The sequence below is a fragment of the Mustela nigripes genome, chromosome 1 (assembly GCF_022355385.1).
Source record: "Mustela nigripes isolate SB6536 chromosome 1, MUSNIG.SB6536, whole genome shotgun sequence".
Lineage (NCBI taxonomy): Eukaryota > Metazoa > Chordata > Mammalia > Carnivora > Mustelidae > Mustela > Mustela nigripes.
Window position 1 is genome coordinate 181,784,541 of NC_081557.1, and position 26,550 is coordinate 181,811,090.

Consider the following 26,550-nt stretch of genomic DNA (forward strand, 5'->3'; position numbering starts at 1 on the left):
CATAATGGAATATATCCAGTTAACTCTGTAGCAGCATCCCCAAAATTTACCTCCCAAGAGCAGAAGCCAGATGGTAAAATCTGTCTCTTTAGAAGTGGTTAGAATTTGCCCTTCCATGCTTATTAGGAACTTAGACCAAATATGCGATGGCAGCACTTGGGTTTGATATAGTCAGGTGTATTTGCCCTAGAACCACTCAGGCAGCTTTACCTCATTAGACTCTATGTTTGCCCAGAAAGTGGTCAGCTGCATGGTCCCACGGGATGACCAAGCAGGACACGCTGCCCAATGCCCCAGGATATTTGGGATATTTAGGTCAGCTCTAGAGTTAGGGAGGTAGCTAGTTATGATCGGTGGGGATCTTTCCAGCTTCCTCTTTTCCAGCCATCCATGGGAAGGACTTTCTCTTTGTTAAATCAGCAAGTGATAAGAAATGAATTTTGAGTTAAAAACAGTATTAATAAGTTTTATTTTGTAAATGCTGCACTCTTCTAAGTGCTTTATATATATTATCTCATATAATGCTAGCAACAACCCTATGATGTGGGCACTATGATTTTCTCATTTCAAAAATAATCAAACTGAGGCTTGGACAGGTAAGATCACATAGTGAATATAATACAATACAAGAAATACAATTTTTCATGAGTAAGTTAAATATGGAAAATAGGATTATTGTATATTCTCCACATCAGCTATTTTTAAATTTATAAATAAATAAATAATAGTGAACAGCTTCAGATGATAGGATTCTATAAAGTAGGTGTTGAAAGATAATTCTCCATGGGTCTCTGTGCTTTTTTTGCCCATCTGGGAGCAGAGGAATTCACTGCCTTTGTTCTACATTATCTTCCCAAGGATGCCTATGTAATGAAAAGCCTTGGAAGATAAAATTTCTGGAGCCAAGAGCATGCATGATCACTATACCATGGAAGATCTGGGCTCCCCAAGTTCAGGGCTCCTCTTGTTAAAAAAAAAAACAAAAAAACCATTTGGGGGCTGGTGCTATCTGTCCCTCTTTTCATTTGTGGGAATTGGGGGTCAGGGAGTCACTGGGGGAAAATGATAATACTGTGGATTCTGCTGTGGATGGCTCTGAGTTGCTCTGAGTAGTGCTTTTGTCTCTGACCCAGGAGTCTCATGCCATCTAGCATCAATGAAACTATGTATGACAGGCTAACTTGTTAGCTTACAAGCAGAGTAAAATCTCAAACTCTTCACAGTTCTTGACACAATGTTTTACTTACCAAGGTATTTTCCTGGTTTATCTACTTTATTTTATGTAAATAAAATAAGTTTTTATTTATATTACCACCAACAGCGAAGAGACTCAACCCTATCTTTTCGCTTTCTTTATTAAAAAAAGAAAATCGTTATTTATTCAGTTAAAGTTCTATCACATCAACTTTTTATTTCTGAAGCAATTTTAACCATTTTAATTGCCATACATTATGGGCAAAACAGACACTTTTTGGAAAAATATTTAAAATTATTATTCCTTTTTTTTTTTTTTTCCACTTTGTATCTATATGAGAAGATGGATGTTGGCTATCCCTATTGTGGTAATCATTTCATTAATATATACAAATCAAACTATCATGTGTGCACCTTAAATTTACATAGTAATATATAACAACTATTTTTCAATAAAACTAGAAAAAATTAGTATGGTCCCAAAGCACAGATCTTTATATTCTACAGGACTATCTTCTTCAACATGTTATCTAATAACATTCATCTACTGTTGGGGAAAAGCATACTCAGTTATTATGGAAAGTTAATCATTTGATCAGGTTACAGGCAGAATTATTCTAAACAAAATGTATTTAAAAGAAGCACTGAAGATAGCTAATCAAAAAACTATTGTGCAGATGGAGTGTACATATTTTTACAACTTCTATTCAGTGATTCAGGTTTAAAGGTTTACTTAGATATTAAGATTCTATAGATTTTTTTCCCCCACCAGTAAAATGTTCTCTCTCAGACACTCAGCTTAAGAATTAGTCATTTTAAATAAACAACTAAAAATACATTCCTCTTAAGAATAAGACTTGGGTAAGCCAGTCTATAAGAACTGACTTCTTCTAAGATTACAAAAGTGCCCTCTAATGGCATAACTTTTCCTTTCATTTATTTTTGTTACTTCTAGGTATCCAGAGCTTACCTAAATTTAAAGTTTAAGTTAAATAACATTTCCTAGAATTTCTCTTTTGGTATTATTTCTTTTGTCCTGGGCGTCTGGTAGTAATCTCAGCAATCTATCTGTATAGCAAGAAACCACACTATCTTTTTATAATCCATGGTCTAGTTCCAACAGAAGTAGGAAGTTTCTAGGATGATGGCAAATATTTGTATTTTTCTAGGCATATCAATCAACTTGGTCCTACAATTATTCACAGCCCAGAAAAACTAGACAGTGTTATCCTATTACTGAGAAGATTGACTTTGTTTCAATTAAAAAGTTCTAATGAATCAAGTAATAGAGATGCTAATCTAAAACCGATGTTTTCATGTTGTCAGAGGCTTCTTTATATTTGGCACATACTTTCAGATCCTGCCAAGACCGAAGAGAAAAAACAAAAATGATCTAATGATTTATAAACCTTAACCTTTAGCCTAGATTATGAGTAATCTAGATTATTGCATAGTTTTATTCTTTGGAAGGCCCAATTGTTTTTGAAATATAATTATCCAGAGATTAGCCATGTGTTCTCTACTACAAAGTTAGAGATCTAGGCACTAAAAAGTAAATAACTTTAACCCACTGAGCCACCCAGGTGCCCCAAGTAAATAACTTTAAATATAATGAACTTACACAGTGCGCATGCATGCGCACCCACACACACACACACACACACACACACACACACACACACAAATTTGAGGTTAAACTATTTGGAAACATTATATGAGTCCAGTTAGTTCATGTTAGAGTAAAGGTAAATGAGCAGCGGATCTAAAAGAAGAACTTTTACAGATAATAAATTATTTTTATAATTGCTGGCGAGAGGGTAAAAGCTACAGGTCAAAGAGTGGAGAGTGGTTTTCTTTGGGATGTTTTAGGAATGAGGACCAAGTTTGCTTCTCCCATTCTTCTCTTCCACCTTCTCTGCAGGGCTCTCTGCTCCCCCAGGCCACAGAGTAAAAAGTGCAAAGAATGAACTGAAGACTGGTTTTGAAGGAAACACCAAGGAGGAGATATGAAGCATTTACGTTGTTTTCTGGTGGTAGGGAGTAGAGCATATGATGGGTAACTGAAAGCCTGAAACTCATGCTAAGACTTTATTTTCAGCATTCATTTCAACTTTTTATTTTATGGAGCCTTTAGTGCAGTGAAAAATAAATAGTCAAACTGACCTGTCATATCTTTTTACCACAAACCTGTGGGAATGTTTCAGAACTGTAAAATAGTCTAGTGGTAAACAGGAAAAAAAAAAAAGGGAGCTCAAATAATTCATCAATGTATCAACTTAACACCCAGCATGACCTCTATCAACACAAAAACTATGCGTAAAAACAATAAAACTTGCCCTGGGGAGTGTCTGCAGCAACTTCACTACTGTCATTTGGCAAGATTTATCTTTAATTACGTAAGATGGGCTAGTCAATTTACCATCTTGGTTAATCCACTGGGTCATTTAGTGAACATAAAAATTTATTGCTTGAAATTATGTAAACAGTGATTATAAGTAAAGAAATCTCGTTAATTTTTTATTCCTTTTAAAAAATATAAAAGATGTACTTAACCACAATCTTAATTGGTAATCTTGTCTTAGGGGTAGAGAAATATTTCAGGCCACTAAAAAGCTTCCTTTTGTATTTATAGGCTACTGTTTAGCTATATTGTCTCACTAATGTAAGGAATTTACAAGTCTGCTAAATAAAAAGTTGTTTCAGGTTTTCACCAACTGTCCAAGACTCTCTGAACAGAAGGTGTCATGTATATATTAAAGACACTGTGACCTTTCTCAGCACCGTACATTCCACAGACAGCAACGAATAGCTCAGTCTACCTGAGAAAGATATACTCAAAGCAAATCCCTCCAGCCCTCCACCACCAACCACCAAGGGCCTGTAAGTTCCTTGCAAAAACATGATTTATTTGTAAAAAATGTTGTCAAGCTTTTATAGATACTAAATGTTGCAAAACTCTAAACAGGTCACACCAAGCAAACGATTAAAAAAACTCCCCATAATGTCACTAAGATTCACTTAAAGACTATTCAGTGTACCCAGTCACATGTAGGCCACAAACATGAAATAAATTTACTATCACCAGAAAGAAGGATGGCATTCTGAATTTACTTGAGGCAAATGCATCTGGAGTAAATGAAATCTAATGTTTAGTTATAGGGAGTGGAAAGTGCAAATTATAATTGAGTGAGGATGACTTCAAGAAGTGGTCGGCCATGGTGATTTCTGTTCTTTTCCCTTCCTTTTTAAGTGCAAATATTTAGTCTCTCAACTTCTATTTTTAAACTCTAGGCCATTTGTTTTCATTTGAGTCATCCACGCCACATCTGATAATAAGTCTGCAGCATTTAATCTAGCTGTAAAGAAAAAACGTAGCATTCACTGGGGGACCGGCCCGTGTCACAGAGCAGGCTGTGAGTGAGGGGGTTTGCCTCTTGAAGAGCAAGATGCCCAGCAAGGGCATACAGATGCCCTCCAGGCTGACATTTAGCAATGAAAAAAGCTGAATTCCCAGGAGTCCTCCTGTTGTTTGCTGTCTTTTGCAAACAATGAAAATGGCAAACATGAAAAATGTGAAAAACAGTCATGGAAATTAGTTGGTCATTCTTATCCGTACAGAAATATCCTCTGCTGTAGTTGAAAACTGGAGGGAAATAAGGCATCTTGTGGATTGGGGTGTTTCTGTCTCTGCAAAGGGTGAAATGAAGCCAGTGGGAGGAAAGGGCTCCCGCTGCTGAGCCCTCTCTGGCAGGTGCTAGGTGAGCTCCTGTTCCTGAGGACTGGGGCACAGCTGCAATGTGCGAACCCCAACAGAGCAAAGCCAGAGTTAGGCACACAATCCACCGGCTAAAGCTCTCTAAATACAGGCTGTCATTACATAGTGGAATGATTATTAAGAGTTTTAGAGTTCATTATGTCAATAATCTATGGATTAGGGAGACTCACATGCATTTCAAGGGCAATGATTCCAACCTCCTCTACCACTTCTCTAAATGACTGCCAACTTTCATTCTGGAAGGAAATTAAATTAGTATGAAAACACAACGTAAAATTAAAACACACCAAAGATCTGAACAAAGTTTCCATTCTCTCATCTCTTCCCCTCTGATCCTCATGGTGCGTAGTTCACAGCAGGGCCAAGGTTATGGCACTCTAATTTTAAAAGATGGTCATGCCTATGAAATAAACTTGAAAGAGGATCAGATTTTAGAGTCAGTAATCCTGTATTCTCACCATCACTAATGCCAATAAAAAGAATAATGAGCAAGAGAAATGGCCAAAATAAGTGTACTACAGATAAGAGTAGTCTTTGATCCAGGAAACCAGACCCATTTTACTAAAGGAAGGAGTAGATCTCCTTAAAGGCATCTAGCTGATAAGTGATTAGAAGCTATGATAAATTCAACTGCTACAGAGTGTAGATAATGCAAAGTAAAACTGGAACAAAAGACTGAACATCTTCTTCCTATAAAACTTTTCTCTGCATGTGCAACTGAGATATCCAGGATAATTTCCACTATCTGAAGAGAAGCTAATGATTCCTGGAACAATGAAAGTCCCTAAAGGAGGAATAAATATGCTTGGTTGCTTTTCTTACTTTAGTTTGGCAACTAAGCCTTATTTCCTGTTGATCCGCAACAAAATGGAAATGACTTCCTGTGCAATGTTCTCCAAAGCAGTTAACAAACTATACACCCCATCCTCTGCTGAAATTTAGCTAAGATGTAACATGGCAACATGCCAGGAGTATCTAGCAATAGCACCTATCAGCGCAGAAGATAAGACACGAGCTGTTGTGGGCAACAGACACTGAGTCCCTGCTCTGTGTAACACACTGAAAGTGCAAAGACATTTAATATAGATTCAGACTGTTCTGCTGCTTACAATTAGGTTGAGTGGACATTAATTCCAGATAAGAGTACCCTGCAATGTAAGATGACAAAATACCAACAGAAAACAGGTGTCTCATAGAATAAGTGCTTAACAGAGGTGGGGGGAAGACAGAGCAAGCCTCAGAGAGATAGTAGGAAAAGGGGAGAAGAGCTAGATGTGGGGAAGGGAGAGAGACTAATTTGTCAAAAGTTCTGGTAAGAGGTGGCGGCTCAGGAGCTGACGCACAGAGAGAGAACTGCATCAGTAAAAGTTAATAAACAAATGTTAATTGAGTACTTCCTTTGTGCAAGACACTGAACAATGTGCCAGTTACATAAGACACCCTCTCTTCTTGAGGTCTTTATGGTCTAGAAAAAAGTGAGGAAGAAAATACTTTTAGAAGAGATAAAGAGAGATTAGTAGGGAACTAACTGTGAAGGGTCATAAAAGCAAGATATCCCTTTATAAAGGATGGGAAAACTTAGAAAGCTGAAAGGTGTTTTCTAATGGTTTACCATCTATGTTTCTTAGCAACTGCTGAGATTCCCGGGAAGAATTCTGAAAAGGGAATTCTGAAAAGGGAACAAAACAGTTCCACATCATGTCCCAAGACCACAGGGAAAGGTGATGGAGACGAGAACAAGTATTTTCTCAAAACAGGCTACTTTTTCAAGGAATACAATTTGTAAAACTTCTCTTTTCCACACAGAATTTCCCTCTCCTACACTCCCAAGATTAGGAAGCATGGTTCAGTGGGGAAAAATCACACACCGAGTCAGGACATTTCTGGTGCAAGCATGAGAACTATTCACATTGGTGGCTTATTGGCCCAAATTTTCTCCTTGGTGCCCCACAGTTGTGAACCCCTGAGAGTTGAGATTAGCGCATCATATCTCTTAGGAAACACGGCAACATAAGGCAGTGACGAAGTTTCACAAAGATGCAAACTATGACTTGGGCTCCCCTGTATTTAATTCTAAGACAAAAAAAAAAAACAGGTTAAAGACTTAAGTGAAGAAAAGTAATCTACTTTCATGGAAATCTGTCCATCCATGTGATGTACTGAATAGTTACTGCTGTAAGTTAGCCCTGGGAGAGGGTTTATCACAACTGTGGTAACAGCGCACACCAGAGTATTAATGTGAATTTCTATTAGTGAGTAAACCTACTTCCAATTCCCTTGGAAATAATCTTTAGGACCATAGAGGTACGTTGCTGTAAACTCACTGGAGGTTAAGACTATAGTATGTCAATTTTGAATTTGATTATTTTATAGTTATTTTAACCAGGAAGGGAACTCTTCAGTAAGACACTCCACAGACTTCTTAGGATGCACAAACTAAATAAGGTCAAAAAAGAGCTAAAGTCAAGAGAATAAGAATCTTCCAAGCACTGCCTCTATATCCCAAACCAAACTAGGTAACAAGAGGACTCAAAAGACGTATCCTAGGAATGTACAACTTACTTATAAAAACAAAACATATATATCCAAGCAGGGGAATCCAATAATGTTAGTATATTCACTCATTCACTACTTTTTTTACTCAACATGTCTGTCATGAGTCCTTGCTATATATCAGACACTGTCTAGGGACACTGATAATCTCAGGAAACCACAGTCTAGTGGGGGTGACAGCACATACACAGAAATATCAATAACAAAACACCAGTGGCTGACATTCACAGTTCCATACAGAATTACAATAGGCCTGCGTGAGAGAAAGCAATGGCAGCTTTAGGTGGAAGATTTAGAGATGGTTTCTTGGAAGAAATGACCTTTCCTCCGACATGTAATGAACCAGAGGAAGCCAGTGAAAGAGATGTCAGAGGAAAGAGCATTCTGGGCAGATAGACAGCTGGTGCAAAGGCCCAAAGTTGGCACTCGATGTGAGTATGGGTGAAGAAAAGGCTATCACTGTGCAACAAAGTGGGCAGAGGGGAGAGTGGAAGGCAAAGGGCAGATCACATACAGTTCTGCAAACCATATTAAGGAGTTTGGACTCTATTCTGAGTATGAGGGAAAGCCTTTAAGAAGTTCAGAATCAGGACGCCTGGGTGGCTCAGTTGATTAAGTATCTGCCTTCAGCTCAGGTCACAATCCCAGGGTCCTGGGATGGAGTCCTGCATTGGGCTCCCTGCTCAGTGGGGAACCTGCTTCTCCCTCTGCCTGCTGCTCCCTTTGCTTGTGTGCATGCACAAGCTCTCTCTCTCTCTCTGACAAATAAAAAAAATAAAATCTTAAAAAAAAAAAAAAAAGCTCAGGATCATGATCCAATCCATGTTTTTTAGGAATAACTCTATTTTGTAAAGAACAGATGTTAGAGACATGATAACTATAAAAGCAAAAACCAACTTCATTTTTGTAAAAGCAACAAGATCAGAAGAAGTCCACTGCAGCTGTCCACGGCAGACGTGGTGATGGCTTAAACTTGGTGGGGGAGATGGAGAGTAATGGAGAGATGCATTGTGTCTTACGTCGAGAATGTACAGGTGAGTTGGAGGCAGGAAGTGAGGAAATAAGAATCAAAGATAACACCTTGATTATAGGAACAGGGGCAATGAAATAACAGAGCATTGGAAGAAATCAGAGAGAAATGAAATTAGTTGGGCAGAATTTCCAGTTGGCATCCAATAATACATGAATTGCTGATAATGTTAGATGCAGTTTTTAAAAGCTAATTCTTATACTGGTTAAGGTATTAGAAAAGACAAAAAAGGAAGACACTCTCTTCTTGTTATGAGAGACATAAAGAAGCACTGGCAAAGGTAGAAAGTAGCAAGATGTGCAGTTTGATAGCCAAAAATATTGAGTTCAATTGTCCGGGTGGGAAAGTGGATCTGATGGGTGCAGGGAAGGTGGGTGAGACATACTGGGGAAAGGCAACAAGTATATGTGTACACACACACTCTTGCACGCGTGCGCGTGCGCGCGTAACCAGTAGCTGCTTCTTTGAATTTAGGTTTCCAATGAAGGGTGCGTAACAACCGAGGCTAACTGATTTGTCAAAAGTTCTGGTAAGAGGTGGTTTATGGTCAGTGAGGAGGAAGCTAAGAGAAACATATATGGAAGTTAAGAAGAAAATTAGAAAAAAAAAAACAAAACAAAACACTGAAATTTGGCATATAACCAGACCTCTTCATAAGCTGTGTCTAAATGGACAGGCTAAATAAAACTTAGGAATCTTCCTATGAACTCATATCTGCCAATACCACCTAACTGATACTTCTGCGCACTTTCTGCAGAGAGCTGGAGGACCAGTGAGGAATCCTAAAGCCAGTGGGGCTGATAGGCGAATGAGGAACTGCGCAGGCGTGGGCAGGGAACCCACAGGAGTAAGCTTAGTGATAGGCAGGAAAAATCGGGCTAGAGAAAGGAAAGAGGTCCTTGGGGCGCGGGGTCACCAAGCTTTGAAGTGTAATACTCTGAAGGAGAAAAGTCAGCAATCTTTTCAGACATTCTGTAATATATCCAGTAGGGTTTACTAAATAACCAATCGGTGGACCAAACTCAATAATCACTATATCTTCTGAACGAAGATCATTACTAGTTTTGTGTGCCAGTGACAACAAGGATAAAATAAATACTGTAGTGGGAACAAAGATTCTAAAAATAATCTATCTTCACTCATCCATAAGCAAATAACCTTACATTTTTATATATTTTCCATCTATCTCAGATAATACATACTATCTTCTCCAAGGAACTTAAAAATTTAAAAAGTTTTTTTTTTTTCATTCTGCCTAACCATACTCACAAAAACAGGTATTTTAATTATTCAGGCTCAAAGATATTCCTGTTCCGATGACAAACCTGGTTTCAAAAATTGCTTTGGTAATTCTGCCAGCTATGTCTGCTGAACACATGGGCCAAATCTTCCATAAAGTTTTGATCAAAGAAACCTTTATAACCCAGCTCCTAGTGATGTAATAAAAAAAGATACTCATCAACAAGGCAGTGACAACAGGAACTTTGTTTCCAAGAGCCAGCATGATGGAATTGCAGAATTCATCAGTTGATGCACCAAATGTTTACTGGGCACTTACTCTGTGCCAAGCACTGCTTGAGAAATATAGCCGTGGATAAGATGTGTGATGTCCTTTTGCTTGTAAAGCTTTGAGTTTGGTAGGTAAGGGAGAGGACGAACAAGCTAACATCTACATATAACCATTCCAGAGAGCAGCAGCACCAGGCAGAAAGTGGAGTAGGTGAAATGGCTGGAGGGGTGCCATGGGAAGAAAGGTAGGGGGAAGGAGCCCTCTGAGGCTGAGTGGTCATGGAAGGCCTCTCTGAGGAAGTGACATTTCAGCAGGGACTTGAACGGAGAGGAGTAAGTCAGGGAGACTGAGGGGAAGGACCTATTTGGTCTGCTGTGCTTTATGCCCAGGAATCTGCCCCACCTGTGCCTTAACCACAGCCCTCAGCCACTAAAGTGGACAGTCCCAACGCACAGAGACCAGAAGACAGTCCTGACTCAACTGAGGCAGCCACAATCACATCTGGTGAGGAAGGCCTGGCCAGGGTTAAATCCAGGAATGCGGGGATGGGCTGTGACACCAGATGTTTTAAGGTCTATTATCAGATGAAAGAGGGATAAGAAGCACTGGCCGGCCCAGCGAGTCCCAGTGGCTGTCATGGGACTCTAAGGAAGGAGTTCGGGACTCAGTAAAATACAGACTTCTCTGACAAAGCTGGTAAACTGAACAGAGCAGTTTAAAAAGTAGGAGGTGTTCTGACAGGTTTCCTGACATTCTGGAGTGAGATACCAAAAGAAAAAAGTTGGGGCGGGGGGCTACAAAATCTGTAGGAAGATTCTTAACAAGATTGCAGCCATGTGGTATTTACTTAGACGGCTTCCTATCTGAGCTTCCTCTGTACATTGTCAGTAAGTGAACTAGTGTTTGAGTGCCTACTGCAAGTTCCTTGCAGACATCAGGGGCAGATGAAGCTGAATCAAGGTCCTCCAGTGAAACGAGAGGCTTCGATTCTTATGGCCCTTTCTTATTTCACTTGAGCTATAGATATTTTAATATTTTTTTCTCATCCTTAAAAAATGAAAAAGCTCTTCATGAGGCTTTCATAAGTTTACCCAAGTAAATGACCCTTAGGAAAGATTTTTTTACTCCTTTTTCTATCTCTTCTACAGATTTCTATGGTTCTTACACAAAGTAGGCACTAAATAAATATTTGCTTAATTATACTGATTTCAAGAAGTTTATTGCAAAGAGTAAGAGGGTCTGAAATCTCTCCCATCAGATTCTGGACTATGCAAGGAAGTTGGGGGGCGGGGGTTGGTTTGCCGAGGCCTCAAGGCTGATTTACTTGGCTCCAGACTCACTTTTCCTTCAGATGCCCAGGATAGAACACTTAAAAGTGTGAAGTGGCTTAGCATGGGCCTCACGGAACCAGATTCAGGCTGCATTGTGAATCTGGGCCCCATTCCTTATTCTGCCAGAACACTTCTGCACCCTCGAGTCCAAGGGCAGATTGAGACCACTCCTGAACTGCCTTGGTTTCTTCCTGTGTTTGTTGACTGAAATGGAAGAGTAGTCCTTGGGAAGGCTGCTGGAGTGTCACCAGATGCCGCATGAAAACCAGCACACACTAGTTCTACCTCAGGAGCACCGGCCTGCCAGGTGCCACGCTAGGAACCTCACCATCGTCTGCTTGTTTTCAATCCCCATCCCCCGCTAACCAACACATCCTGCCAATGCACCTGCTGCACATTCCCTCAGACTGGTTCTCTCTTCTCTATCCAAACTGCCGGTGCCTCATATGAGCCATTCACTGCCTCTCACATCCATTGCCCGCATCTCTCCCTGATCATTTGCACAGCACCAACATCCTTATCTTAAAAACAAAAATGTTTCCTTCTTCTGCTGATAAAAATAAAAAGTCAGATGATTTCCCGTGAACTAGAGGACAAAGTTTGTGCCCATGAGGTCTCTGACCTCACAACTCACTCTACCAAACTTATTTCCTACAACTCCCCACACGGGGTTTCTCCTTCCCAGCATGTGCTGATGCCTGTCCCGGGCCCTGGAGGCCTCCTCTGTCTCTGTCGCTTCTCTGGGTGGCAGAATCCTACTCTTTCTTCACAACCTAAGCATCTACAACCACTGGGCAATCGAGTTGTGTTTTCCAGTGTGTGTACTTCTACTGCAGACCATTTTAACTTCTGTTTGTACGTATTCTTGAGATGCCCAGGTTCTGCAGAAAGGAAACGCAATGCTATCTTTTACAACAGGTATAATGCTGATCACGGAACGTAACACCAAGCCAGTGTTCGTGACGTTTTGTGGGTAACAAATAAATAAAATCCAAAATAGGCAAACTGCTCATTATTGCTGATTAATGGAATTTGTTTCGCGAGAGAGATTATAAGCTAAATAGGAAATAAGTCATGGGTGCTTTTGGCAAGTTTATGGGTATAAAATAGGCTACTTTGTAAAACTCAAAAACTTGGGAAGTATTTCTTCAGTCTTTTGAGGAGGACCTCATGGAAACCTGTTAGCTGGTTGCTATTAGATGGGTGGCAGATGCTGGATAGTCCAGGAGCCTAGGAGAAGGATGCATTTTCTTCTGTCCTTAAGAACACAGTCATGCCTTAGTAAGAATAACATAGTGCATTACTTGAGAGGACCTCTTTCCTCTGAAAACATGTAGAATATGGTTTGGCTGGGATACATTCTGATCAGAGAATAGGAACAACTGCTATGGACCGTGCTTCTCAAACCTGAATGTACAATCACATGACCCAGCTTTCTTATTAAGTTGCAGATTCTGTTTCAAAAGATGTGGGGTGGGCCCTTTCACTCGGCCTCTCTAACAAGCTCCATGGAGATGTGGATGCTGATAGTTCGTGGGCTGCACTTCGAGTAGCTGTCTCTTCCAATCGTGTGACTGATTATCTGATAATGGTGGCACTATGATTTTCTTCTCCAGTATTTGCACCATTTATACTTTTTAAAAGATATATTTTTAAATAAACTCTACACCCAACGTTGGATTTGAATTTACAACTCTGAGATCAAGAGTCGCATGCTCTACCGACTGAACCAGCCAGGCACCCCTCCCCTCGTTATTTGAACTTCCTGATTTCCAATTTTTACTCATGACCAAATGTTAATGTTTTACACATCTATTCAGCATGGATGACATGCAGATTATACACATCCTTTCCTCTTTTTACTGTGAGTACTACTATTACATCCACACAGTTTCATGGCTTTCTTTTCTCTACCTTCTTTACATAGAGGAAGAGGAAGAGGAGGAGGAAGAAGAGGGAGAAGAGAAGAGGAAGAAGAAGAGGAGGAGGAGGAGGAGGAGGAAAAGGAGGAGGAAGAGGAGGTAGAGGAGGAGGAGGAAGATGGCAGGTTTTTTGCTCTGGGGAATATGTCTGTGTTTATATTAAAGCCCAAAAATGGCCTTGTGCAATTTTTAGGAGATTGTGACAAGATTCTAATTTATTCATCTACTTAATGGAGTTGGCAAATACTAAGAAATAAGATTCTATCAAGATGAAATCATTATTACCATAGAATAATAAATACCATAGACTAAAAATTGGCATTTGGTTCCATGGACCCAATCCTCTATTTTCCCAGTTCGTGATGGTCCTGGAAGTTTGCCTCTTGCCCTGCACTGGAACTTATTTTGATAAGACAGCAGTAAAGCCTGTCGGCTGTCAGATTTTCTGTGGTGGCCTCCAGGACCAACACACAGGACAAAATCAAGGTACTGATTTAAAAGTAACTATAATCAGGATAATATAACCCAAAGATAGAAGAGTGGGACAGATGTATCAGGAACCTTAAATAGTTAAAAAAGTTAAATCCTAGATTATTCTTATTTCCAGAAAAGAAAAAAGGGGGGGGGGCACACAAGTATGCATTTGTCCTGTTCTTGTAAAATGAAATAAGTTAAAGTAACAGTTTTCAAATACATATTTCTTCTGCGACCCCTTTTACAAAATCCTAGGCCAAAAACAAACTATAAACGTAAGCCCTGTCTTTGGAGAGATGAGATAATACTCTCCAAGGACACTGGATCGTGACAATCTCACAGTTGAGAGAACCTTAAAGAAAGGGAAGTTAACGTCTCCCCTGTCTTTCTGTAGTTCACTCTCTGGTCTCATGTCTCCACGTTTGGGAACAGTTAAAAGGCTTCCAAAGTAAAACCGAAAATGATCTGCTGGACTTCGAGTAAGAAGATCTGAGCGGAAGAAGTTCTGACTAAACCATTATTGCCTTTTGTACTGGGAGCAAGTCTCTTAACCTCTTTTGGTCTCCGTTTCCTCATCTACACGATGAAGACAATTATTCCCAGGGTTGTTATGAGGTTTAAGATAGTGGATGTGAATGCTCTTTTGAAATAAGAAGTCCTGTTTATCTGCACATAGTATAAAACAGCTTCTCTAACTAGTTGCGACATTTTACTCAACAACAAAAGATACATGTTTTGGCCTGCTCTTTAAACAGGTATCAGACGGAATCTCAGCATCAGGTTATTCTATCAGAATTTACCTAATCTATCAGATAAAAAGTTCCTCTTTCCTCAAAGACTGACTAGAGCACAGAGGAGAGGCCAAGATGTTGAGTTTTTAAAAATAATCACACAAACAGTAGGAAATCCTTAATATTCTTTTTGTTAACCTTGAGAGACCATATCTGGGGGCATCAATATTGTTTAACAAACAAAGATGGATTAAAGGGATTCAAAGGTGAGTGTGCTCAGGCTTTGCAGGCAGTAGATCTAGCAAAGGATTTCAGATGCACGTGTTGAGATTAGAGAGCTGAGGATCAGGCTCAGTTCCTGAGATGTTCTGCATTATTATTTCTGGATTAAGAGATGATTAAAGAACAGGGCACTCAAAAGGCAGATAATGCGGGCAGACCCCACGGTCACTTTTAATGAAGAGTTTACAGTAAATTATGATGATATAATACAAACACATAAATCTGCAACAATCAGAGAGAAGACAAACCACAGAATCCTGACCACAATTATTTCATCCCTTCCCCTCCTTCTCCCAAAAGTAAGATACACAGTTAGGCGTGGTTTTTCTTCTTTAAAAAAATTTTTTAAGGGATGCATTAGGGAAAGGCTGTAGCTGGTGAGTGTAGGGGGTCAACTGTCATCAGCGGTCATTACACAACATAGAGCCTGCTAAGAGAAAAAGATGTTTCAAAACTGCCTCCTTGTCACTGCTTTGCAAGTATGAACAAAACTTTAAATGTAGATATTTTTTTTCAATTATAGGCTGAACTTGCTGGCTGAAGTGTTAATATGTGTGGATGTATAAATATTTTCACTGTTGGAGCTGACTTATTCCTCATTATGTTTTAAAGGGCTTTAAGTATTTAGGGTATTTGGAATATCCTAGCCTATGCATCTACAGCAACTCTCAGTATTCCATTGAAATGTAGAACTACATTGAAATGTAGAAACACTTATTTAAAAAAATTTTTTTTAAAGACTTTATTTATTTATTTGAGAGAGAGACAGTGAGAGAGAGCATGAGCGAGGAGAAGGTCAGAGGGAGAAGCAGACTCCCCATGGAGCTGGGAGCCCGATGTGGGACTCCATCCGAGGACTCCAGGATCATGACCTGAGCTGAAGGCAGTCGTCCAACCAACTGAGCCACCCAGGTTCCCCTATTTAAAAATTTTTAAAACAGATTTAACTTCAAATCTTATATCTCTTAAAAATGCCACATTATTAGAATACTGGAATGATGGGACGCCTGGGTGGCTCAGTTGGTTAAGCAGCTGCCTTCGGCTCAGGTCATGATCCCAGCGTCCTGGGATCGAGTCCCACATCGGGCTCCTTGCTCCGCAGGGAGCCTGCTTCTCCCTCTGACTCTGCCTTCCACTCTGTCTGCCTGTGCTCGCTCTCGCTCGCTCTCTCTCTGACAAATAAATAAATAAAAATCTTTAGAATACTGGAATGACTTTAGAGGTGAATTCTTATGAATTACCACTAATTTAAGAAGGGAGTCTACAGATTACTTATTTTTCAGTGTTGTACCTTAACACATATGGATTTAAGTGTAAAAAAGTGTACTCATCTTCTGCCACAAAATTACCTAGTAAGTTAACCATGACCCAAACCAGTAAACATTTAGCACATAAACTGTCTACGATTAAGGTCTTGTGAATTTAGATTAAATTAATGATTTTTTGAATCATTAAATTGTAACCAAAAAAAAATTCCAAGTAAATTGTGTCCTTGCAAATTAATTTGGAAACTAATCTCAATTTAAAAGTTTTAGACATTTCCATCAGTTTTGCTTCTGGAACCAAGGAGTCCCCACTTTATTTTAAAAGTTTGTGAGTGTAGTTTATTCTCTTAGCTGAAATGGAGTTTCAGACTTCTCAGCAGTAGGGGATTAATATCTTCCTTACTGGGTACCCGTGAGGATTAAAGAAAATGATGGATGTGGAAGTACCTTGTGAACAACTGAGGGTTTTAAGAAGTTATAATACTGTTAATAAGTAGGATAATTTCCATTCACGTTGTGAAATTCAAAACACAGAAACAACTTTGGTGTAAATTAATAACCGGCAACTTTACTGAGAGACAATACAATTTTAAATATAAATTTCAAAATGTAACACAATTATTTTTTTTACAAGAGCATTAAGATTAGGTAACTTTTTTTTAACTCTTGGAATACTGAATTTTTCAGAACATAATGGAGTGTATTATCTATTTACTGGTAACAGATGAATTATCAAATGCTTATACATATAACTAAGAATACTTAAAGATAATGGTGACTGATTTATTTGAGGGCTCTTTCAGCTTCTGTTGAAAATCTCTGGCCCTGTAATGTGGTGTCTCCAAATCTTTTAGAATTGGGATTTTTTATAGATATATATGTGTGTGTATATATATATATAAAATATATTGTTATTTTATTATATATTTATATTATATATATTTTATATGTGTGTGTATATGTACACATATATAATAAAAATACATATTTATTTATTTAAGTAAATATATATAATAAAATAATATATATATATGTACACACACACACACACATTATTTGAGACATTCTATACTGTGATGAGTATCATAGTTGATTACATTGGAAAAACCCCTATACTCCACATCTTTTTTCTGGTTAACTTTTGGGTAGGGCTCACTCCTTGTCAGAGCTGATTAGAATGTCATTATTTTCACCTGTTATTATTTTTACTTCACAGAAGCTGTTACCTCTGATTACTGATTTTTCAGTGATCATCCAATATGCTGAGTAAGAGTGACTTTGCCAATAAATATATTACATAATGTTAACAAAACTCTTTTCCTCCTTTATACATAAAAGTAAGCTTAAATAGAGTTTTGATATTTTCTCCACTCCCTTTTAGAGACCTCTGCTTTACAAGAACAGCACTATCAAAAGCTAGATACCTGCTCAGTCTCTCAATTGTTTAAAAGAGTATTGTTTCTTTCATTTTACTGAAAAGATAAGTTTTTTGATACAAATATTCACTCGACTTAACATTGCAAAGATAATCTCAAATGTCCTTACCAGTTCTTCAACATATAGATTCTCTATCTTAAATTCGCATCAAGGTAGAAAGAAGATGAGTTACATATTTTGTAGTCTCGGTATAAAATATAAAATTGTGGGGCCCGATGAAAGACCTCTTGTTCAAGAATTATGAACTTCAGGATGGTGACAGAAGAGCATTCAACGAAGCAATGGGGCCATTCCAGCTGTGGCCCACAAACCTGGCCCCAGGTATAATTTCTAGAGTATAAGAAACTGAGAAGCAACTATCAGAGGAAGAGGAGAAAAGAACAGGTGTATTCTAACGGGAGGCTGTCCAAAGAAGAAGAGGCCAAGAGATCCAAAGGTCAGTATCCCTCCCTTTTCTAAAATTCCGTCTTAAACTAGCCTTCTTCTAGTCTGGCTTTGTCCCACTATTAACATCTTGAGAGGATGTTAGCTGACAGCAGCTTACCCTGTTTCCCATCTTAGCGGCATTTTCATATTTACAGTGGACACTCAAAAACAAAGTTATTTTAAAAACAAAAAATCAGGGGGTGGCTGGGTGGCTCAATGGGTTAAGCCTCTGCCTTCTGCTCAGGTCATGATCCCAAGGTCCTGTCATCAAGCCCTGCATTGTCTTTTCTGCTCAGCGGGGAGCCTGCTTCTCCCTCTCTCTCTGCCTGCCTCTCTGCCTGCTTGTGATCTCGATCTCTCTCTCTTGAATAAATAAGTAAAATCTTAAAAAAAAAAAAAAACCCCACGAAAAATCATCTTTTTGCAGATAGCATTTTAGTACCACAAGAGGCCTTGGTAGCAGTTGGGGGCAGGGTGGCTTCCCCAGGACCTCAGGCCATTTCCCATAAGACCTGCCTGCTTGTCCACCTACTAATACAGTTATGCTTGCCACTGGGATCATCAGAGGGTCCAATCCATATCTTCTATTTAGGGAGCAGTTTCATTTTCCATAAAAAAAGGTAATATATTTTCATAGCATATTTTAGCAAACTTCGAAGGATCATCCGAGAACTAAAATATCTGAAACTTGGGGAGACCCAAAGCTAAATGATTGCTCTTTTTTCTCAGTTTGCCAGGTGTTTTAGCTACCACTGCTGTTTCTGATCACCGTTACCGCTGCTGGCAACAAATCTCTCTCCAATTACAGGATCCAGTTACTTCTGAACCAATCCCAATGTGAAGCTTTTGATACTATATTATCAATTTCAGTGAATGCTGGGATTTAATATGAATTACAACATTTATTGAGTGCTATCAACATATGAATAATATTTAGATTTCAACCAGGACATATTTACTAGTGTATTCTTATGGGTAAAGTGTATTTATTTTCTGTGTGTATTTTAAACAAGATAACTAAAACGGATCAAATACATTCATGCTTATGTGAGTTGATTTTTTTTGTATGACTGATAATTTAATCAGAAACATATTTTATTACAGAAATAAAATGCATAATGTTACATTTGGCAATGCCAGTGAGCTTTGAGTACACATGACCTGAATAAAAGAGAGTAATCAAAGCCATCTCCTAAGTCCATATGGATTGCTGAGGTTTATTTTTCACTACGATGTGCTGTAAATTCTAACCATCTATACTCCAGGAGGCACCAAACACTTGTAGCACCTAAGTCAGAGAAACTAACCCTACATAAATTAATCCCTTTCACACTAGCTTTCCCCTTTTAAATACAATATTTTCAGGTAAGCATCACAATGTTGCCCCTCATTTTATTTGTCAACTATCCATACACTCCATCTTCATAAATAAACACTTGCTCATAGTTTCTGTATTATAACTTTAACCACAGTCATGGTGATTTCAAAAACAAGATATCACCCTTTACAAATCTTTCTAATTATGGCTTCAGGTTTTAGTCTTTCTTTTAGAGAAAGGATAAAATTCAGTCTCATTTTATTTAGATCTGTATGCTTATGGACAATTGCCTCGGAGAACAAGATCTATGTACTTATGATTTTTAGTTATGGATAAAACACGCATTTGAATATAGTCCATATTTTTTGACTATGTCTTTAGATTGTGGAATATATGTCCTCCAAGCACACAACTGGAAGAAGACAGTGTGTGCCTCTCTTTCATGTTGGGGAGAAGACAGAAACTTGCACAGTTATCATACAGTATAGTCAGTGACCCCTATTTGTGATATTGGCTGTAATCATTCCAATTAGAAAATGAGTGCATATTGCTAACTCGATTTTGTTATTTGGTTATTATATTTAAAACCTCCACACTGCAGAGGCAGTGTCTAAGAGGTTTGTTCAAATGAGTCGATTTCTAATCATGTAATTATGTTTTTATTGAGTTCCTTCCAAACTCTATATAACCCACTGTTTCTAAAAATGTTTTTTTCTTTTCTCATAACTATATAGAAACAATTCTTTCAAAAGAATAGCAGCAATTTTTTTCAAAAGAACAATTAAGGGACATTGGAAAAGTTAACTATATACATTCTGCCACATTTTTCTTTTTTAAAGATTCATTCAGAGTTTTCACTAGTGAAACTAAAAATAAATACTTCAGAGAAATATATAAAATATTAAATATGTGTCATTTTCAAATTTGAAACATGGAAAAATTAACAACTCAAAACCAAAAGCTACTCACCAACTTACTAAAATAAATCAGTTTCCAAGGGATCCGGAAATTGTTGAAGGAATAATGACATGTAATCTTGGAAGTTTCTAGATTTAAAAACTTGAGGTCTAAATCACATTTAGTTTAGTGAGTTCTTAAAAAAAAATTGACATTGTAACAGGACCCAAAATCCAGCTGTTCTGTGGTCAAATCTGTCTCTATCCCAAAGGGTAAAATTTGCAGAAACATATTGCCAGTTTGCTTTTTATTCCATACTGATCAAATACCCTTACTCTCAATTTTTAAAATGTAAAACTAGAAATGTTTTTTAAAATCTTGGGTCAATTAATATTATATATTTTATAATTTCTAAATATTTCAAAATATTAAAATGCAAGGATTAGTTGGTTTGCAGTTATTAGTAACATACCAAAAGAAAGGGGGAAGGTATGACTATAGCATCTTTGGCGTTAGGAAATGTGTTCAAGAAGTAAGCAGCCAGGAATATACCTGCATTTGTCATTGGCTTGGGCGCTGGTGGGCTATAGAAAGAAAATGCCAGGTGTCCTCTCAGAAGAGGCAAGAGATCTATTTACATATCCCAACACATTCATCCTAAAATGGTGTGGTTCTTCTCAGAGATATTAACTAAATTTAGGATCAGCATATCACCATATGATATAATAAAATATTGGCAATTTTGTTTTTCTATGTCATGCTATGTGATTCTTTTTAACAGTAACAGCCAAGTATTTACATTTCTTCTTAGTTGAAAATTAACACGTGGAAGCATGAGTGTGTGTAACATAGGTGTCAATTTGCATTGTAATATAATGTTAAAATAAGGCAGAATTTAGCCTAACCTCAGGGTTAAATTGCAAAGCATTTTTAAATGGAGTATTTAAGTACTGGAGGGCTTTAATTTTAAAGTCAGTCTGAAATTAAAGATTTAGTGTGATTTACTGTTTACTACTCAATTATAACTTGTTTAGTTGTTTCTACTGAATGATTGTGAATCAACTGGAAATGAATAAATTATATTCTTTGGAATAATTGTTCCAAAGTAGATATTTAGAGGTTCTAGACCTTGTTTTGAGGTCAAGTGAATAATCTGAACAACTTTTGTAGATTACACTTGCTTTTCACCCAATAGGGATGGCTATGGGATATGCTTTCTTCCTGGTGAATAAGATGATGGCAGCTGACACTGGCTGCCGTTCATTAACTTAGATGTTAGGATGAGGGCAGGGCTCCCCAAAACAAGACCGGACACAGAAATAGGGAACAAAAAAAGCATGAGAGCACTGCTTGGTCACTAGACTCAATCACCCGGTCACTGGAATAACTAAGGGAAGAAAGACTAAAATAATTTTAGTGCACATCCTTTGGAATTCACACTACTCCTTGCTATCTGTTAAATCAGGCATAGTCCTTACATTTCCAGATCTACTCATTCATCATTGCAAAATGAAGGACAAGTTCTGTCCTAACAAAACAACAAAAACACAATCGGTTTGAAAATAAAAATTCTGGCCTCTTGGTACACTGAATAGAAATACTACAGAAACAAATACAGGAAGAGAACAACTGACAGGTATATTTTATTTCTATCTTCCCACCTTCATCCCAGATAGTTAGAGTTCTACAACACAAATCTTCCCTTATCACATGGAGAGTCTGGTCAATAAATTCCAGTGAGAAAACTATATCTGAATCACCAAGTTCATGAAGCCAGATGAAGAAGTTGCTACATTAAGTTATCTGCAGACGGATCCACGATGGCTACATTGAATGTAAGCATGCCCTCAGCATGGTATTGCCAAGGTTATGACATCACTCTTTGCTTACTATTCATGTTACCACATGAATGTTCAATAGGCCCAGGACAAATAAAATGAGGGTCAGGGCTTCCCTCATTCTTAGAAGGATATTTTTCAATTATATATTTTGTTACATCTTAAGAGATAAAAGCTGTGTCTGCAAGTGATTAAAAGATGTTTTGTATTCATGGTTTCATTTCTGCTGAAATAAATGCGTAATTTAAACCACACATAATTCCTAGCAATTTAGGCCCATTACAGAGTTCTAGCTTCTTTTTTATGATAGTTACTAATTAAAACAGAGTGTTGCTGCCACGTGGAGCCTGTGACTTCCACATACAGGTTTAATGAATAAAACGTCCTGACATAAAAATGAAAACAATACAGACAAAGCTTCAAGCTGTTGTGTTTCTACTGTATGGTAAAGATTAAGGACATTCACTGAAGTTCAGAATTACACAGAGAAAACACTTGTTAATTTCATTCCTTAAAGGAGGAATTAAAGGATTTTTTTAGTGAAATCTGAAATAGTCACTAATTTTTCTAACTTCTGGACCTCTCATTCCCAGGTGACTCCCCTTCCCCAAGAATTTAAACTCATCAGAGTCACTTTTAAAGGATAAATGATGGGATATTTTAATGTAATCCTGCATATAGGTTTAGATTGAAAATGGGAATTGGGACCATAATTAATTATGTTGCCAAGTTTTTGAACTTTAAGGAGACAGACTGAGGCAAACGAGGGCATTTCATAAGAATGCAACCTTCTAAAAGTTCATGGGTTAAAACTTTGGTAAAACGACAGTATCTTTTTGACATTTAATTAATTCCATATGCAGAAAGGGTGTAAGAAATTAATATCGTTTTGGTGTATTCACTTTCTGAGACCACTGTAATAAGAGACTGACCCAAAAACAAAACCAAATATAAACATGGTCTTCAGCTAGGGTATGGTCTTATTATTACCCTTAATAAACAATAATTAATAATAATAAATACTGAGAGCCCTCAGTACACTCTGATCTGTACCCATATTGCTCTAGCATCCATCCATCACATCTTTCAGGATAATAAAACAATTCATTCCCATCAAATCCTCAAAACCGCTCCCTCTGGAGGGATGTTTTATCTCTACTTCTGCCAGCCCAGGGAGGATTTTACTTGTTTAAAGGGGGCGGAGAATGGAGCGGGGGTCCTATTTATTTCCATTGACGACTCCCCTCGTTCTCACAGGCGTTCAGGGACCGGGTGGGAGGAAAAAGGGAGGAGGTGCGGAGATTCCCTCCTTCAGAAAAGAAAAAGGGTTCAGGAAGCGAGGCAAAAGAAGGGGTGGGCGAGGGCGGTGGGGGGAAGAGGGTAGTGTGGTTGGAGAGGTCAGCGACTGAATGAAAAAATAAATTGTTTTTTGATATAGCAGGATCGAATGATGATGAAAAGTAGACAAATTAATCAGCGCAACTAAGTTGCTTAAAGGAACTATGTTTAAAAAAAAAAAAAAATTAAACCCAGAGAGTTTCTCAGGTTCATTTCTCGCTCAAGGTCTTGGTTTCAGGGAGCTCCTTGTACCCAGAGCAGGAGATGGACAGCGCCCCGAAGGGGACCGGGAGGGGAACCGCGACCTGGCCCGAAGAACAGCTCAGCGCCCCTGCAGAGGTGCCCACGGCAAACTCCAAGGGCCTCCGCGACCCGCCTGGACCTGGTGCGGGGGCAGCGGCGAATTCTCCAGCCCCCGGCGGGTGTACCGGGTGGGTGGAGGCAGGAAGGGCGCACAATGAAACGAAACCGCATCTAAATTCTGCAGTTTGCGAAATGTCCCGGGAGAACAGCTGGGACGTGGAACCACTCGTTCGGATTCCCGAGTGTCGGGGCTGCCCCAACTCTCAGCTCCGTGGCACTGAAGGTAGCGCCGACTAGAGCGAACACCGACTGGTGCACAGACAGGGCTGGGGCACGACGCTCTGTCGCTGGGTCTGGCGCGAGAGGGAAGGTCCCCTCGGTGGCTGCTCTAGTACCCCGGCAAAAGCAGGATCCGGTCCCAGGCCTCCCTGCTTAGCTCGAGGAAGTTTCTCTAACGATGCTCGCTTAGCAGACAGAGGACTAACGAGGAGCCAGAGCGGTAGGGGTTCGGCTGGCCGAAGGGGACCGAGATCCCAGAGCCCCCTCTGCGGGGATGGGGCCGCCCGCCAGGAACCCGCTTCAGTCCAGCCCGCGGGCGAGCCCATGCGCATCCCAGACCCCTCTTCGTCCCACACTCATGCGCCTCTATCACCCAGTCCCGCTGACTTTCTCTAGCGAAGGGTAGAGGGCATGAAGCAGAGGGGGAGGCAGCAGCCCTCCCGGCGGGCGGGCAAAGTAAGTGTCCAGGCCAAGTCCGGGATAAAGGTTCTGTGGCTCCCCGGACTCCGCCGCATCCTGGGCACCGGGAACCTAGTGTCCCCGGCCTGTGCAACTGTCTCTCCACCTCCTAACACCGTTCGCGCCGCCCAGCCACGAAGCCAGCGTGGAAAACCGAGGGAGACCTGCTCTACGCCCCTAAAGCCCTCTGCTCCTCTGGATCTGGCGCCCTCGTCCAGCGGTGACGGAGAACCTCGCTGGGCCCCTCTGACTTAGGGGTCGCGCGCCTCCACCCCCCACCCCGGATGAAACCTTGGGTGTGAACACTCCCTGTGCCAGGTCTTGGGGTGGCGGACTAAGGCGTCGAGGCGTCACAAGTTTGCTTTCCTCTCGCTACTTACCTTAAAAAATCTGTTTGATTTTCCTGGGAGGATGAGAGGAAAAGTCCCTCCCCGAGGTGTGGTGTGCGAAACAGTCCACGTCCCAGGCACCGGCCAAGATGCTAAGCACCAGTACTCAGGAACCGAAGGGGCTGGGAGGCGTAGGAGGAGGCAGATAAAAGAGAAAAATTAAATCGGCCGAAGTGTCCCAACTTTGCGGTGGGCGCTGCAAACTTCAAAGGCGGGCGAGGCTGGCGGCGCGCGGGCCGCCGAAGTTGCTGCGGAGTGGAGCGGGGAGAAGCCCGGGGCTGGGGGATCCCGGGACAGAGCGGGGAAGTGGCGGGAGGTCCTTTTAAAAGGCGGGGAGGGTACGGGGGCTGGGCGGCGGGAGGATGCTGCCGAGGCCAGCGGGGCTGTCGCGGGCTCCGCGGGCGGGCGCTCGGGGCACCGGCGCCTGGCTGGAGTGCGACGCAAGGAGAGCCGGGCGCGCGGCGGCGGCGGGTACGCTGCGCGGTAAGCTCCGCTCTCTCGCGGCTCCGAGCGGGGAGTGTGTGTGTTCGCTCCCGAGTGTCACTGCTGAAGCCCAGAGCCGCTCCCCCTCCCGCCCCACCGCTGCCCGCCCGCCCCCTCCCTCCTCTGCCCGGTGCCTCCCCCCCACTCAGTTCCTCCCTCCCTCCCTCCCGCTGCGCGCCACCGCGCGCGCGCGCAAACACACACTCACACACACACACACAAACACACACACACACACACTCCACGACCCAGGACTCCCCAAACAGGGACCCTCGCAGGCGGCATCGCAGGGGACCTACCGCCGTCCTGGCCGCCCCGCCGGTCTCAGGGAAGGAGAGGGAGGCCCACCGAGACCCCCCAAAGCCACAAAATCTAGGGAGAGGCGTACGCGGGGCCATCGCACTGTCTGGGAGACCCGGGTGCACAATAAGGGGGAACTCTGGGGTTGATGGGGAGGGGGGAGTGGAGAGACGAGCTAAATCCAGAAGGTTGGAGGCGGAAAGCAGAGTGTGCAAACTGTGCATTCATGTCCCACTTTTCACCCGACCGCCTGCCTACCACAGCCTTCACTCAGGGAGCGCTTCCCCCTCGGCGCACACCGAGCCTCCTCCGGCTTGAAACTCAGCAGCTGTTTTAACAATTGAAAAGCGGCCCTACAGGACCAGTGAGAGACGGAGCAGAGTGTGTGAAGCCATTAAGGCTGACTAGGTAATTATGATAAGAAGTTACCTAATTAGCAACCTGGCCAGGGCATCGAAAAAAGGCGGGGGAAGGAGGGGGAGTACTGAGTGATTTAGTGATCTCATTTTCCCAAATGCGAACCTAGTTTCCAGCAAACCTGGTTTTTATACTCTCGAATTTTAAGTTCTCCGAGTGTCAGTATTGAAAGCATGAAAAATACTTGCCCTCTTGTGATTACCGCAGATAAATGAAGATAAAGAAGATGAAAATCAGCCTTACGGAGGTCCTATGAACAACTATGGTCTTTTTGTTAAATACCTGGTCACAGAGGGCTCCCGAAGTTTTGTGGCTCCTAGGTCAGAATACTGCTGTAGATGGATTTATGAACCTGTTTATAGTCCACAAAGTAGTTTTGTAAAACCCATAGAATATTTAAGCTAAAAGAGATGTTGATATCACTGTGCAAACTTGTATATTTATTTATTTAGGATATGAGCCAATGAGATGGGAAAAGGGGATCTCTTGGTCTCTGCTCAGATCAGGAGAAATGACTGCAGCATTTAATGACCCAGAGCTGGTCATTGGGCATTCATTAGCAAACATTTATTAAATGTCTTCTGTGTACTATGTATATC

At 40.5% G+C, this 26,550-nt stretch overlaps 1 protein-coding gene across 1 annotated transcript in view; it reads right to left on the reverse strand.

The window, feature by feature from the left end:
• NDNF (neuron derived neurotrophic factor) overlaps positions 1–25,307 on the reverse strand; it is a 40,938-nt gene extending 15,631 nt beyond the window's left edge. The window contains exon 1 of the mRNA XM_059377931.1: positions 24,743–25,307. The gene's annotated coding sequence lies outside the window, so the exon portion shown is untranslated. The remainder of the gene's footprint in view (positions 1–24,742) is intronic.
• Between the last annotated feature and the right edge of the window lie 1,243 nt (positions 25,308–26,550).